Consider the following 17,821-nt stretch of genomic DNA (forward strand, 5'->3'; position numbering starts at 1 on the left):
ATATTATACATTAACAGTTAACACTCACATAGCGGTAGTGTAACGTTGCCCCACGGTGTGATATTACATGAAAGAATATTAAAGGCATATTGTAATTAGCATAAATTTTTCCACGCTTTAGATTCGCTACTTTCTATCATTGTATAACTTATAACAGACGGTCAGAGATAATTGCAGGAAAATTTCTAATCCATTTCTCTTTCATTCAATCATTGTACCAACGATTGTATCACATTTGTATATTTATATAAAATGATTTTATTTTCCTTCAAACCACATAATAGAACTCTAATAATTACTAAGGAGTATCTACTTAGCCATCTAACGTCATATTCAAATCTCGTTGAAGTCCATCCTAATAGAAAGGCGAATACCTCGCATATATCTAACGTTGAATTAACTACTACAAAACGAAGAGTGCAAAAGCGTAAGCCTAGCATCAACGCGGAATCATTACGTCGTTGAATCGAACAAAAATCTCTGTAGCATAAATTGCAGACTTGACTGGTTCGTCCATCGAGCCTGTTGCACCAACCGTTCGGAGACTGTCGAAGTAACTTTTATGAAAATATAATTATTTCAATAACTTCCTTGATAACGTTTTCATCATCATCATCATCATCATCATCATCATCATCATCGCCGACGTCATCGTGCACGCACGTATTACTGTAATTACGCTGTCAAACAGCGACAAAAGAAAACAGTTCGAAATGGAGAAAAAAAAGAAAGATGGAAATAAAGAAAGGAAGGAAAAATACACGACAGATGATGGAACGATATTAACAAACAGATGACAGCGGTACCTCGCTGCATCGGCAATTAGGGATATCATTAACGAAGGAAAGCTGATACAAGTGCAGGGAGAGGAATGTGTTACGAGAATGCAAAAGGTGATAGGGGAAAATTATGGTGCGCGATCAAAAATTAAAGTCGCTCTCCTTGTTATTACTCGTGTTCGATGAGCGCGTTCACGGAGTAATTGAACTCGTGGCTGAATGTTACCGCAAGCGTAATAATATGAAAATAGATTGTGAATTGGAAAACAGTACTTACGCACGTCAAGGAACGTTTATATTTCCTTCGATAATTGCTCCATATTGCTGTATTTGTGAATAAAAATACAGTTGGCTATTTGATGTCATACGTGGACAATGAAAGAGGGAAAAATAAATGAAAATTTAATATTGTACACAATTCTGTACTAATTTAAAATATAACAGAAATAACTTGCGTTAAACTCCTGGAAATTAGTCGAAGAACTTTGGAAAATTGATAATTGCGATACATGTATATATAGATAAATTCATAAGAATGATTTGTTTGAAATACTTAGGAATTAATCGAGAAACTGCAGAATATTAATAACTGCAATAAGTAGATCAATAAGATGCGTGAAGAATTAATGATCTTGTATAAGCAAATATGTTGTACAAGTACGTGTCACGTGTGCGTGTCATGAATAGATTTTACGAAAATCTTATTAACAAGCTGTCCACGATACGTGCAATTATACGCGATAAAATATTTTCTGGTATTTTTATATACGTGTACAATCACCATATTCGCGAATATCTTTCATATAATAAGATACAATGACATATATGTATACATATGAAATGAAGAAAAAATGGAAAGAATAAAAAATGAAGAAAATAACGTCGCAACTTTATCAAGCATAAGAAAAAATAAACTGAAACAAAATAAATTTAATATAACATAGCATAATACGATGTAAAAATATAATCTAACAAAAGAACCTACGCTTCCTAACAATATCATCCATTAACTAACAATTCGTTAGATTAAAATAACTCTAAAAAGACCTATCTCAAAACTTTCATAATCGGCAAAGCGATCACTCGAAATCACTATAATAAAAAAAATTCACCACTATTTCCCTGTGCGGAACATATTCTTTACCCAACCATATAAGAAAGCACAGTTAACCATGACAATAATCATTAGAAACACACACGAATAAAACGACTTCGCGAAACATGTTTCGCAGGAGTATCCATTCTTATACGAATAGACAAAGGAAAAAGAAGAAACGTCGAAAGTTAGTGTATTTTCCAGCGACTCCCACGAGATGGAAAGAATCGACCTAAGTGAAGGAAAGGTGTCAGTACGCCCCCGCTCGAGAACAAGAGTCGAAAAAGCCTACGAATTATTCCAACCGTTTGCTCGCAACGGGATATCGAGGTGGTATCCTGCGGGGCACGGCGTGGTGCCGTGCCGCTATCATCCGAAGCTTTCACCATCGTCATCATCATCGTCATCTGGCAGCTCCCTATTCCGATGGTCGCTGCCCTTAATGGATCGATTCGTCATAACTCGTTTCAACACCTTTACCAACTTCGACTATCGATCCCGATGATCTTCTGCGATCACCATTTTCGTCGAACTGACGCAATCGAGATGTTAGATTGGGGTTAGGTTGTCTTTAATTGCGTGGCGAATTATTCTGAAGTTTGAGAAGTGTGAGACGATCTCATTTGTGTCTCATTGTTCAGTGAACTCGATAGATTCGAAGAATTCAAGCTTGAATTCTGAGAAAATGTCTTTTTGACACGTCGAGGAGATGGATTCTAGTTCTCGAGATTGGTAGGTGGATTGGGTTATGCATTTATAGGAAATTTAAAGATGAGAAATGCGCGGAGTATACGCAATATGGAAAAGTGTATAAAATTATCGAGAATTAATATTAAAAATTCGTAGTTATTAAGATCTAACGGAAGAATCATCTTGAAATAATATAGAAAATATAAGGAAGACTAAAAAAAAAAAAAAGGAGAAGCCAACAGCACATGGAATTCCCAAGCGGTCACCCATCCAAGTACTATCCATGCCCAACACAACTTAACTTTGGTGATCAGACGAGAACCAGTGGATCTTGTGTGGTATGGCCGTTGGCTGTGATATTAAGAGTACTACCTCTATTTCTCAATAATTATTTACGTATTTTTAAATAAGAGATATAGAAAATCATAATAATCCTTTTCACAATCTTTATTAGAAATAAAAAGTGAAGAATAAAATATTTCTCACCTACTATGTACCTAAAATCAATATTCAAACACTAAAAGTATACTTTTTGCTTACACCAATTCCTCCTAATTTAAATAACATTCACCCTCGTTTCAGCCATCTTATATATCAAAGAAAGAAGAATAATATCAGTGTCGGTTTATTTCAATAATTTTATGATTTCTTCACAATCGACCTATTTCTTTCCTTATGAGCTCCAAGACAGCTGAATAAACATTTTCTTAAATTAAACGTCGCGAAACCCAGATTAAGATCAGCAGTTAGAGTCGATACCTCTCCCTTTGCCGATTCTAAGCAGTGGAAATTAGTTCACATCTTTTCCCAAATAAAAACGTACTTATAGGTCCATCTTCCTTTATACAATCACGAAAATAGAATATACAAATTGTCATTATTGGTTGAAAATCTCACATTTAGGAATTGCACCATATCACCGAATGACGAAAAGAAACAACGAAATAAGTATCTAGAATTGATCGATCCATATGAAGGATAGCAAAGAATCATCATTCACATATCAACCGTAGATAATAATCTTTATTATAGCTGAACGTTAACAGTTATAGATTATATTGTAAGGGGGAGAAACTTTCGATAAGGCGCCTGAGTTCCAACTGAGCGCACGTCGAAGAGAAAACAGTCAGGACCTACTTGAGGATACGTGATCCTGTTAGGGTGGCCTAATTGGACACGCTACATATTTACACTCTGATCTTGCGAAAGGTTACCACTGGACTTTGAATTATCTGTAAACACCCATTGAGACGCGCCCAGTAATTTAGTCGAGTAATTTAGTAACCGATCGTGTGTCAACACGAAAATTTAGTCGAATAGTTCAGTAAAACGATCTAGCGAAGAAGATCCGAGAAGAAGCCAATCGAATAGATCATAAATTAATAATCCAGGTATACAAATTTGATCGTCGTGACTACAATTAGAATTCCGTTTCTGCTGAAACAAATCTTTACCGTTTCCATGTAAGCTCGATCAGGAGAAACATAACACGCGTGCGTGTGAAACGCGGGCTTCCTAACCTAAAAAAATATCCACGCGCGCCTCGGCTGACACCTGGTACAATGGTCGGCAATTTCTACGAGTAAACCGCGTTTACATATGCATACAAAGCGATGGTTCCAGCTCGACAATGTGCGACACAGGCGGTCATTGCGTCAATTCGAGAAAAATAAAAACTCCGGTGGCAAAGACGACTATGACGCGGTATGGTTTACCGCACGTCCATAGAAACGTCGTTGGATAGAACGTCGGCCATTTATGTAGCCGCCTGGAGGATCGGATTAATAGCCCTTGTACCTAGCCTGCGGGAGCGGATATCATTCCTTGCACCTTGTTTCCCGTTCCTACGCGAACGCTGACAATTTGCAAGGCCAAATAGGGTGGCTCATTTAACCGGTAGATTTATTCGCCGATTTCTTGCGAACCTGACGATCGAATACTATACGATAGCGAGACAAGAAAGGAATTATTGGGATTTTCGTCGAGCGCACATGTTAATGGTGTTAAATCTGCGTGCGTTTGGAGAAATAGCGGTTTAGCCGATGATTTCTGTAAGGATAATGCGAAATTGGTGAATATATATTAATATATATTGGTGAAATATAAATTGATGTAATTTTCGAGCGACGATAATAACTCCTTTTTTATTCAGAAATGAATAGAGTTCAGTAGCAGAGTATTCAGAGTATTCAGAAATGGAGAGTGACAGCATTGGACGTAGATGAGTACACAATGATTAGAAACAGTAATACAAATAGAAATCAAAATAGAATTTATCTTTTCAATGGAATACTTATATCTAGTGCATATTTTTAATATCACACCCTGATAGCAACTACGAGATTATACTTTCAAATGTCATTGTATATGTCCACGAAACTAGGCATCTCGCTGTACGTTATCCAATATTTAACTTTCTTATCAAATATCAACTTCGATAAAAACGAATCAGTTATACGTATTGTATAGTGAAAAATGTATTTTAGGAGCGTATGTAACAAGCTTCACATCGCGAACACGCCATCGACCCTATCCTTCCATCACTCTGGTTCAGCTTCAACTAAATCTTCGTACACGTTCGAAAGTCACGGAAAGCAGCTCACAATCACGGATTTAAGCACGCCAATCGTGGATCCCTTTCGGAGTCCGGGAACGTTCGTTATTCCTAGTATGCGCGAGGCGGTGTAACCTTACGTAGCGTTCCTAACTTGGCAGCAACAATTCGCTACGCCAAATAGGGCCGGTTATTTAATGCTCGTTGGACTTGTTTATTCGATCCGTGCCGCACAATTGAATTGCGCCCATTAAATGCCGTCGGAGAGACAGCGAGGAGAGCTTTCCGCGGCGTGCACACGCGGATCGTCGCTTATTCGCGCGTATATTCCACGTGAAAATTCAATATTTTACAGAAGCAGATAATCTAGACGGTTACGCGGGGCTCTGTATTTTCTTCGAAGCGGAATGCTGTTCGTTCTCCGCGTGTACCATTACCCCATTACCCGGGCTATGAAGACGTATGGCTCTATTTTCCAGGCTGAAACTGAAGGTACAATTTGCCCTGTCAAAGAAAGTTATTATACCGACGGTGCAGAAGAACGCGTTGCTGCGCCGTGATTTACTGGAAGCAAGGATTATATTATTGGAAGTGTGTAACAATTTGCCAAAATAAATGGTCATTGGTAACAAATAGGTGATGTGTAGGTTAAACAAATTTTTCGGGTCAGCATGGTTTTATAGATAAATAGAAACTCTTCTATTAACATATAACTGAAACATGATCAGATTGTTATTAATAGTTATACTAATATATTATGTGATATACGGAGTATCTGAAGCTTCTAATAAATTTTATCGGGGTCAGTGTTACAGGTAATAACAAGAGTAAAATGTTATTTAAGGAAAAGTGCACAAGTATTTTATTAACACGTTTAATCAAACGTTTATTCAATTTTTTATTAGATAATATTAAAAAAATGGGGAATTATACGATAACAATGTCTTTCGTACTGTATCATAACGAATTAATTATAAAAATCAACATTGCCTGGAATTTTAAAATAGAATAAAGAAAACTCTCATGGTATTGTCCTCAATTTATATACGTTTCTTATTATAAATTACGATAATCAAGCCCCATTGCAATTTATAAATTGTTAATATTACTGGTTAATTTGTCAAAGTGTAATAAAAGAGGGTTATATGTATGAGTATATATGTACAAATATGTTTTTCGAATATACGTTAATAAAGCATTCATGAATGAATAAAGTGAATGAATAATATATTTTTCTTCTGAAATTAGCATATAACATAATGAAAACGATAAATACTAATCAAAATTCATATTTAATATGGATTAAATTTTCAACATTTTACGTGGAAACAAAGAGGGAATAATTTTTGACAAAAATAGGATGGATATTGATGGAAAGAAGAACGCATAAACGTTTCCCGTCTTATGGGATATCAATTACATCCTGCTATCGCCCTTGGCGCGAAAATATCATTAGAATCAATAACACCGACTAACCTTCCCCCAGGGTCATCCCTCTTAGCTTGTGTATTCGCGATTCTGCACCCTAATATTTCCCTTCGTGGAATTTCCACGATGGTACTATCACTCAGTGGCATTGTGTCTTGTATTTGGCCATGCTACAAAACTTTCCTTTATCCTCTTTCGATCATTCATTTCTTTGCAGCAACGTGACAAAGATATGCCGGAAGATTAACAACACTTCGATGATTTAAAAATGTTTTCTAAAATAGAATTGATTAAGAAACAAATCATATTTAGTGGATTTTTCCTACTATTTACTCCTATTTTAGAATCAAATATTTTGAATTAAGTATTTCTAAATATTTTAATATTGCGATTAAATATGTTTCGATTCTTTGTATCGGAAAATTTTCTTAAAAAATTTGAAACATGCAAAAATATTATGAAATAATTGAATGAATATTGATATTAAAATGAGTGTGCTAAAAACGAAACAAAAGACAAGAATTATTCTAGAAGGAGCATTAATCGGAATACATTTTCCATTAGCAGAATACAAAACTCATAGCAAAAGATTATACCGTTTTCATCTCTTAAAATACTCCATTGTTCTTGTTTCTCCAAAGCATCAGAAACCAGGAGCTCGCTCTCTCCATATCTTTCGTCGGTTTAGTGGTAATATTTTTTCGGTATGACCCTCAGGAGCTGGCGGTCTTGTCAAGTTGTTGGAAGGACACGCGAAATCCGGCGTCGTCGCAACAAGGAAGGGTGGAACGAGAAATTGGAGACGCGTACACGGGGAAAAATATATACGTGGCCCGAAGGTCCAAGGGGCCGCGACGTTGTCTTCTGCAAGGAGGATTTGCCTTCGAGGAGGTTGCGGTCGCTACGAGGGAAGAAACCACCCCGCTAAGCCACCATGATTCCACGAGATAAACCCCCATATTATGTCGCCTGGGATAATACGAAAAACCCACCGCGAGATGCGGTCCACTCGTGTGTATAGAAGTATCTGTGTACACAGGGTGGCGCCAAACGAAAGAACACTGGATGTAGTTTATGGAGTCTTTATTAGACTGAAAACATGATTCTTCGTGGAAGAATTGTAATTGAAAATATGTGTTGTTCATTGGGAATTATTATATGGCAAATGTAATTTCCGAAATACAAATGACACATCGTATTGTATGTTCCTGTTTTTTTGTTAATTTTATAATTGCTCGCTACGAACAAGTGATATTATTAAGGAGAATAATTTCAATGAAATTACTGATATAAACATTCGATGAAATAAAATAAAATAACATATTGTAAATTAAATACGAATTCATTTTACTACCTGGTAGTGGTTTACATTGTACTACAATTAATACTGTTATATCGTAATATATATGTAAGACAAAATAAAGAGGGATGATAGCTAATTCTTGTCTCATTTACAATTGAAAAGTCGCTTTTATTTAACTTTTATTGAAAAAGTTATAGCAAAATTATAGAAACATTTAGACAACGCTTCACATCTTGTAAAACACATCGTCCGATGTAATCAGAAGTAACATATACCTATCACTATCAATAATTCAGACAAGTAACTTCAACATTAAAAGAGATGAGGTATATTTACTATATTTAGTCGATTACATAAAACTTCATATCCAAACATGCGTACCGTTTCACCACGCAGTGAAATCGCTTTAGTAAACAAGACTCCAATTACCTGAAGAATGTATTCGAATCTCATTTCACCAAAAGTCCGGTATTTTAGTGTCTGAAATCAATTGGTTTCTTTCGTGACACCCTGTGTGCACACATATCCGTGCATAAAGATTTTACGGGCGGCGTGGTCAGGACGAGGCTTACCGGAAAGAAAAGGGCCTTCTGCAGTATCCCAAGGAACGAAAATAACGAACGAGCGTAATCGTACACCGCGCGTGTTTCCTTAAATTGATTTTAAAAAAACGAGCAAAGGAAGGACGGGGGAGCATACGGAGCTGAAGTAGCAGAATAAAAAAATCAGGACGAGAACGAAAATAAAGAAGAGGAAAGAATAATACGAGAAAAAAAGGACGGAAATCCCATATTCCCGGATTCGGAGACAAAAACGTGATCGTACGGGCCCGGGATAGAATTTATGGCGCGACATTAATCAGCCAGAGGTACGAACGATTCGCGCGAGCTGCGTTAATCGGAGAATAATTTCGCGTGCAATTTCGCCGAATTAGTAATTTATTTTACAGCCGTTCGGGGAGATACGCAGAGGCCTCGTAAAGCGGCTGCAATAAAAATCGAACGCGAGCCCGCACGAAAACAAGCGCAGCCCCGCGAAAGAAGCCCAACAGAGATGCCCACCTAATCGTTGTTCCCTCGTAACGTTCGATCGTTTAAACGACCAATCGTTGCACCTTCAACGATCCACGTTCAATGTTCATCAATATTTCGACTAGATCATTTCAAATTTGCAATAATTTTTTTTTTAATACTGTTTTTAAGTGTCGTTGGAATTTTAAAAGATTCTTCTTTGTTATCTGTTGCCACTTTTATGTGATGACACGATTTAAAAAAATTAAAGTAAAGCTAAGGTATTTGGATGAACATTGTTTTCTTTTTCGATTTTGCCATATTGTTGATTCTTATATTTTTATGTTGTTGATGTAAAGTAGAAAACAACATAATATTAAAATAATAAAGTAGAAATACAAGCTGATGAAATTCTTATTGGCTGTGTACATCTTCGACAATGGTACGGATTGTGAAACATAGCTTTTGCCCAAAATGTATTCTGAAGTAATTCGCCATTGTTCTTGACGCTTGTACTTCGGAAACCTCTCTGTACTTCGGAAGTCAAATTGACTCCTGAAGATTCCATTTTCTACAAATTTCCAAACTTTAGCATTATCATATTATTTCGAAAATCAAGTATGATTTATTCCGATGTATGTAATCAGCCGTGCCTCTATATGATCCTATTAGCAACGGAATCGATATTTTGCACTATTATTTAACGTTTCAATATGACTCGAAATATCCAAATCCGCCTAATAAAACCTGAAATAAATCCATTAGAAAGAAAAGAAAAAGAAAGATAAAACAACGATAAAATACGGTATGGAAACAGAGGAGAAAAATTTCTTCCGCGATCTAAAGCGAACTCAAACCGAAAGGGCAGTTTATCGGCGGTGAAGAATAGAAAAAGAAAGCGACGAATAACCGCGCGGCCATAAACGCGTCCGTGGTCTGGCAACGGGTGGCTCGTATTTAAGGAACTTTAAGGAAGCAGCAACGTTTCGACGATTTTTCGTTGCTGTCTCGGGGACTTGGTGCGTTTAATTAAGCCGTAAATCGATGCGGCCCAGGTCCCACGTTTATTGCGGCCCTAAACTATATCAGCTACGCTGAAAAAGATAAAAAGCACGGCCTGAAATTTCGAAGCCTCTCTCCACAGCTCGATTCCGTTCCCATTCGCGAACTCGTTCCTCGTTACGATTTTTGCTTTACTCCCCACTAGTCCATCTATCTCTCTCTATCGTCCTCCGTTTTGACCTTCTTTATCCTTTTCTTTTCCCTTCCTTTCCTTTCCAGTGAAACGACCCGTTTTTATCTCGACAGCCACCCTCGCGATCCTCCTTCAGCCCTCTTCTCCCTCCTCTGTAACGTCGCCACGCTTGTTAATGACCGAAGAAGCTCGTAAACAGGGTCGTGATCACGGTGGTCCTCAGAGATCACTCGTTCGTGGTCCTTCTTTCCGCTTGGCCCGGTGTCAGCCGTGTTTAAACTTTAACGTCCCCCGTTTCATTGGCCTTTATCCTCACGTGAGGCCGTCGTTAATGTGACGATCAAAAGCGCGCTTTGTATCGCGGGCCTTCGCCTTGTTTTTCGGCTTATCGACGGAACACACGCGCAAATAGTAGCTTTTAGCTGGTAGAGTTTATCGGTTCGAAGCTCCGTGTTAATTACGTGTCGTACGTGAACGGTGAGATTTAACGTTTCTCGACTGTTAGCATTTTTGAGATTAAAAGAATTCTTGGTAAACAGATGGAGATAGTTCTTACGAATATGGAAGAAATATAAGTGGTTAGGTAGTTTGTGCGATTATTTAAAAGCTAACGTTTCTGTTCATCTATTGCTATGCATATCTGCCAGATAATGAGAAACTGTAAATTAATGTAGGGAATGTACGTGCACGATTTTACAATTGGTCAGCGATTGTTTCTGTTTGATTGTTATAGATATATTCGAATGAGTCTTCCATAACGAAAAGATTTAATTCCCGCGTTAGTGTAAAGTGAATGAGGAAATAGGTTTATTTAGTAAAACTGGGATAAACTTGAAAAGAACAAGAAATACGTCATGATTCTGTGGCAAAGAATGTTTCTAGTATCTCACTTTCTATATACTAATAATTTAAATCTTTCGGTAACAATGCTTGCTCTATCCCAATAAACGACAATCATTAAACGAACGTCTCCTATCCTGAACTAATCTAAAATCAATTATTCGGTTATTCGGAAGATTTGCGGCATTTTTGATAATTGATAAGTTCTATCAAAAACCTTTGTAAAGTTCCTTAAGAATATGTATTAACGAATTCTCAACCTTTAAGTTAAGTTTGAATAAATTCTGCTTCCACTTAAAAGAAACGATACGTAATTTACTTTAAAAAATATAAATTCTACAAAAATATGCTTTCCTCAAGTCCTACTGAAATTTCTCTATAAACTTTCCAAACGTAATATTTCCATGCAACGCCTAATGAACGTCCGTAAAAAACACCACATTCGATTTCTCTCCGCAAGCAGAAGCACTTCTTCCACTTTGAAAACGCTTTTCCCATCTCTGCGGCACGAGAAAGAGGAAGGCGAACAGAAGCAACTGAAAACAGAGAAAAGATAGTAGGTGGGGATAGAAGCAGAAAAAGCGAGTCGGAGATGCAGGTCGCATCCGGCGCAGCTCGTCGCCTTCCACTCCCATTTGAATAAAAGCAACGATAAGCACATCCTTAGAGTCACTCGCAGTTCTGAATTGTTTCCGCTTCTTAAATCCCCGACAAATTTATTATAATAACTACCCTTAGCCGGCGGATTCCGTTTTTCCGTCTCTGTCCTCTCCGCCGCCTTCGTCCCTCGTTTCGTTCCTCTTTGTTCCGTTTCCACGCCAGAGATACGCTTCCCTCCTCGTTCGACCAATAGCATCGCCTACATCACCGTAATCCTCTCTTGGCCGTTTTTCCTCGCGTCGCGTCTTCTTCTAGCTGGTTTTTCGCCGCGAGAGAACTCGGCCCTTTTCTTCGTGGCCGCGAGGCGAAAGGAAGGATCGTTTCCGCGAATAATGCGTTCGTTCTCCGCCACGCGGTACAGAAACTCGGGATAAGGTATGGATACGGGGGTGGCCGGGGGCATCGGCTGCAATATTCCCGATGAAAACATTACGGCAACGAGTTTCAGACTTCTTACACGTGGCCATTTTTACGCACGCCTTGATCCTTCTTCTTTATGGATTACGTAAGATTACGTATGAAATTGCATTTTATCGTGGTTGTACGCACGTTGATGGTTGGACAGCTTTGTATAATAATAATAGAAACTGGGGTTTCACACTTAAGAAGAACGATAGAATTGTAATATCATTTTTAAAAGTATTTCGAAATTTTCAATAGCGCTATTCGTACTCGACATTATTCTTCCGTTTAGGCAATAAATAAATAAAATAAAGATACAATTCCAAAATTTGATTAACCTATCTATTCGCTTTAAATCTTAAACAGAGGATGAAATTTGGATGTTAATTTCAATGATCACGCGATCATGATATCGGTGGCAGTTCTTGAAAATTACTTGTATTTCTGTATTATTTCATTTTTGTTCAAACTTGTTGTTCTTACTATTCCATTTTGTATTTGTTTGTCCATTTTCGTCTGAAAATCTCGATCGGACAATTAACGGCTGGTGTATTACCTCTTACACATTTATCGTGGTCGTTTTATTTCGTGTAAATACTATGCCACGGAAATAATTCAGTTATATCTATGCGATGAATCGAAGAATCGAATTTTTGTAAAGGTCCAAGAATAGATGAAAGTAATTGATCTGAGTAAGTATGCAGCTGCGTTTATGGGCAGATAGAAAACAAAGCGTAAATCTCAAAGCAATCAAGGTCTTGGCGAATGAAATATGCTTCGTGGAAACGTTAACTGTTATTACGAATAGCTTATGCAGTTGTTTAGATTGCAATTGTTCACAGTTTACCGTAGAGTAATAGCTTCTCCTGGTACTACTTGCAGTGGCATGATGCAACACACATATGGTACGCATTTACAGAAATAAACGTTTCTCCTAGAAATTCTGACATCGTTGCACGATTTGGAATAATAACCCTAATATTATTTTTATATACAATTGTAAAATCATAACTGTGGAAAAACTGATACATCCGATAAATTGTTTAAATCGTATCATTAAGTCATATGATTAAAATATGACTTGAAATTTCACACTATTTACATATAACCGAGGCTTAAGAAAGATATGAAAACACTGTCAACACTATTAAATAATTCAATCCTATCCTAAATTTATCCTAAAATTAACTATTCCTGTGAAAGAATTTGTTCCAAGCTTCAGAAACTCTCTAACCTTGTTTTCTTATCCGTAAATGAATATCAATAAATCGTCGTAAAAATTTGTCTACATAGTTTACAAATATTTCTGATAGGATAATAAAAATGTATATTGTAAATCTGTGTTTTATATTAAAAGTTATTTTCAAATTTATGTTTTAACATTTTCGTTTGACGTACGATATAGTAACTTTTTTCTTACTTCGACTACAGTGTATCATCTCATTAATTGCTTCGGTAACACACTTTCACAAAATCATTTTACGTCACGCGAGCGTTAAGAGTTTTTGTAAAAGCGACGCGAGAGACAGCAGGGAAATGATAAAAAGCGTTAAAACGGTCATAACGATGAGCAACTACGAGAAACTGGCGCAACGAAAGGGTTCTTTATTGTTTGTTTCTCCAGCCGGATCCTCGTTTTAAACGACACGGCGGCAAAACACGAGAACACAACATCTCAGCTGTTAAAATACCTTTCTTCTTCGGCCATGCAACACGCAGCATCGTTAAATGATATTGGACTTTTTTGCTGAAGAGCAGAATTTTCCAAGTTTTACGTCGGTTTTTAACCAGAGAGACTTTTACAGGATAATCAACCTTGGTAATATACAGATTTCACAGCACTTTTAGCTGACGACCGATATCTTTTTTCAATTATGTTTACGAATCGTTTTGCTTTAATGAAAGAGCAAAATTTTATAATCTTTAACTACGTATACTTCTGAAGTAAAACATTCTTTTACGATTAGGCGGTTGTCTATTGAAAGAATATTGTCGATCTTTGAAATTTGCAGCCATAGAATTTTTAATTTGCAAGAAATTATAAAAACTTTTTCCTGTTTGACTATAATTTGAAAAATCACATAATATATCAAAATGCTTCCATGTTAAAATTATGTTAGATTTATTAGAAATAAGAAATTCTTCATACAATTCTTATATTCCTTGCTAAATAAATGCAATGTTGATAAGGATACCCATAGCGACAAATAAATTCTTCCAATATCCGAACTTCGATCTAACTACAATGTTCGTAATCTAATTTTTCGTAAACGAATTTTAAAGTTCGATTCGTAGAAATTAAAAAATTCTACGCTATTAAAGTAAATCGAATTGAAATTACGTGAAATTACAGTCTGAAATATTGTCCTGCAAAACTGTTAATGTGATTAAAAAATTGAAGATTTACAGATTGAATCGATGAAAGCCAAATTTTACGAATAATTAAATGAAATCTAAATTAAATTAAATTGGGATTACGAGGAATTATACTCTCAAAAATTAGTATTTGAGAACTTCTTTCACTAAAATGGTTTTCATGGACAAAACGCCGAGCGAAACCACATTCTTTTTATTTGTACACGATATCTCGAATATACACAAAACCTCGAGACCGCAAGTAAAATTATTCGGTGGTCGAGTTTCGAAACGTTTAATTCACTTTCCCCGGACTGTTAAAAAGATAACATCCTCTCACTTGGGCGCGGTTCGACGACGTTACGACAAACAAGGGGATCTCAATTTTTTCCACGGTATATGTCCGCGTGCATGCCGTTTCCGTAAACGAAACCGGAAACAGTCTGTATACTCATTTCAGCCAAATAATGGGCGTTTCAACTTGGCCGCCTTTGCTCTTTTGAAACGGCCCCTTTCACTCGGCTAAATGCATGCACGTAGGAATCTCTTTCGCTTCCTTTTTACAGGAATTTTTGGAGAACCTTGAGAAAAAAACGGGGGTTGCGAAACATTGCCAACAATACTCGAATAACGACCACATACAAAATTCTTAGAAACGATGCTTTCAATAACTGACTGTTCTTCTTCTTATCTTTCCTTTAACGATGATTCTAACGAAAATGAAATTTCTAATGAAAGTTGCAATGCTTTCTCTAAGGATAATAAATTGTCAGGATTTCTTAAAATTATTAAATTTGTCGATTACTATTACTGACGCTTTATCTTAATATTGCTGCAAATATTATTTATCTAATTTGGTCAATTTTCTGCAAAAGTAACAGTTTCAAGATTCATATTCCTTCTATAGGAGTCATTAATTAATTATACATAGAGGAATAATTAATTATTGAACAATATAGTTAAATAATAAGTTTATATAATATCCCTCTTTATATATTAAAAAAAGAACAAAATACAGAAACAAATCTAATAATTTCTAAAGTAAAGAGTTTTCAAATACAAAATTAAATCTAATAATTATAACTTTCTGCAGATTCATAAAATCATACTTCAACCGCAATCGTTCCCTTATGTCAAATTTTTCCGTTGGAACCACCTGCTACACCTGTCACATACACTCCTATTTCTACCTCAATCATACTAGAGGAACCTGTCAATTTTACGCAACACTCGTAGCAATTATCCTGACATGAAATCATACCTCAGTACTTCGTGCATACTTCACGTACTACACAGTTCGCACGAGATGTTGTAATTCTACCCTGTTGGTTTCGTTCTACCCACTTCCATCAAAAACGCGTTTTATACGGCGAAAATGTTTTCTGAAACGCAGTTACGAAAGGCGTGCCTGTTTCAGTTGGATATGACGACGTTTTCGTGACAAATACGGAAGTCAGCCCTTTCTCGTTTCGTCGCGCAGTTTGAAAAATCGGACGAAACGCAAACAGAAAGCTAAATAGAAACGAGAAATAGTCAAAGATAGAACAAGATAAGGAGAAAGGAAAGTTGTTCGACGTAGTGCACGACGTCACGTAGTCTATTTTTAATATGTTATGTAATATTATTATATCTGTCGTCTTCTTCCTTCCCTTTTGTCTTTTTCAATGTATGACAACATGTCTAACAGGTTAATAGCCATCGCGCGGGTAAAGTGTTTCGTACCACGGAGAACGCAAAGAAGCTTTAGAAAGACCGATATTTGGAATTTCTAGTGAAAGCGGTAAAAAATCGATTGTCTGATCAGTGTACAAGATATTATTCCAAAAGAAACCGAGCAATTCGATGTCAGAAGCCTTTATACCATCGCATCAACTCAAACTTATAAAAACCTCTTTATCGTTAAAACTCTGTTTCCCGTCTATTACTTCGAAACTCCTCGTGATAAACATCGAAATCACCAAGTCCCTAATTCCGGTAGCCGAAAAAATGAAGCGTCAAACAGGCGAAACGCGTTCAGTTGGTTAGTCGGAGTAAAAAATATCCTTAGAAAGAAGTAACGTATCGAATCAATTGTAGAGCGGATCGCGTAGGGAGGAAGGAAGGTTAGACTGAGGCGCGAAGAAAACAAAAGGGGAACGGGATTACGCGAGAAGAAGCGCAAGAAGGTGGCGCCTGGTAGAAGGGGAGGTCGGCGAGTAGAGGCCAGAGGGTTCGGGGACCTCCGACGTGGTATTTACGACGTCATTTCCTCGCTGACTGTCAATAATTTCCCTGGGGGATGTGGAAGATACCGTGGCGGCTCTCGTGTGCGGTTTGCCTTCTTTCTTGCCCGCCTTCTCTCTTGGCCCATCTCCTTTCCAACCGGAGGACGCTTCCTTGTTCGCGTTTCGCGGCCTCCTTTTTTCTCCACAGGAGCAAATTGAAAAGCCAGCGACGCGACGCCCAGACGTCCTCGAGATACTGTTTCGCGGCGACCGAAAAGTAATATCGCGCAGATAGAATGAGATTGCGTCGGACCCGGCCGCGCCGAGTATACATTTTTGATAATTTACTCGTATCGTTTGGCGGAGGAATGACATTGAACAACTGTAGCATCGGTAATCAGCCATGAGTGTATGGAAATATGTGTGCGACGTATTCTTGGGAATGTTACCGCGTTATCTTCTGCAATACCAAGGTAAATGTAAAAATGCACCTGTCAACGTGTTAGTCTGAGAAGACGAATTAAATCGTTACTGGTGAACTTCCAGCGATGCTTATAATTAGACGAAAGCTAATCTACAGCTTCTTTCAATCTAATTTTCCCAACATTACCCATTTTTTAATCTCATTTAGAATCTTTATGACCCGTTAATCGGAAAAAATCAATTTACTGGTCATTGTCAAACTTAATTATTGCTCTTGTCCGATACGTAAAGTAGTAAAAAAATGAGTCTAAAAAAAGTATTAAGAAGAATGATCGAATAAATCTGAAAATGTCACAAGCTTTTGTATATGAACCTTTTGTTCGTGTAATTTTCATTTAATAATCATCGGTCTAAAATACTGAGACTGCGTTTAAACTAACCTCTATTGCAAATACCACCTTCTTTCACCGAAAATCCAAACTATAATTTTTATCACAAGGGCGACTCAAAAAATCTCGTAAGAAAGAGGAAGATGCGTAAGAATTAAAAACGATATATACACAGGCTCGTTAATCTTCAGCCTCAGCCAAAACCTCAGAAGGAAATAAATCGTACGAAACCAAGTACGTAATTCTCGATCAATTCATCATCCCCACGATACTTTCAGAATATTCCATTCTGTTGCCGGTTAAAATCTAAGAATCAGCTGATTCTAATGAAGCATCTCCTTTAACTAATTTACAATCAGCGCCCTCGTGGTGGTTCTCGCGAGGGGCGAAGCAATAGAGAAAGCCAGGACCAGAGTGGAGGAGGGGCGTGAGTACCTAAGTTTCCGCACTTTCTCTCTGTCCCGGGGGTTGTCGCCTTCATGACCCAGAACTC

The 17,821-nt window shown here is 37.2% G+C and overlaps 1 protein-coding gene and 1 non-coding gene across 2 annotated transcripts in view; both read right to left on the bottom strand.

Annotated features, from left to right (window-relative positions):
* The window catches only part of LOC122568847 (UPF0489 protein C5orf22 homolog), a 402,800-nt gene that overhangs the window by 66,085 nt on the left and 318,894 nt on the right, over positions 1 to 17,821 (bottom strand). The window lies entirely within an intron of this gene.
* Positions 2,799 to 2,917, bottom strand: LOC122569868. Its single transcript, XR_006317604.1, has one exon. It is a non-coding gene; the product is annotated as a 5S ribosomal RNA (ribosomal RNA).

Source organism: Bombus pyrosoma, linkage group LG7 (genome assembly GCF_014825855.1).
Source record: "Bombus pyrosoma isolate SC7728 linkage group LG7, ASM1482585v1, whole genome shotgun sequence".
Lineage (NCBI taxonomy): Eukaryota > Metazoa > Arthropoda > Insecta > Hymenoptera > Apidae > Bombus > Bombus pyrosoma.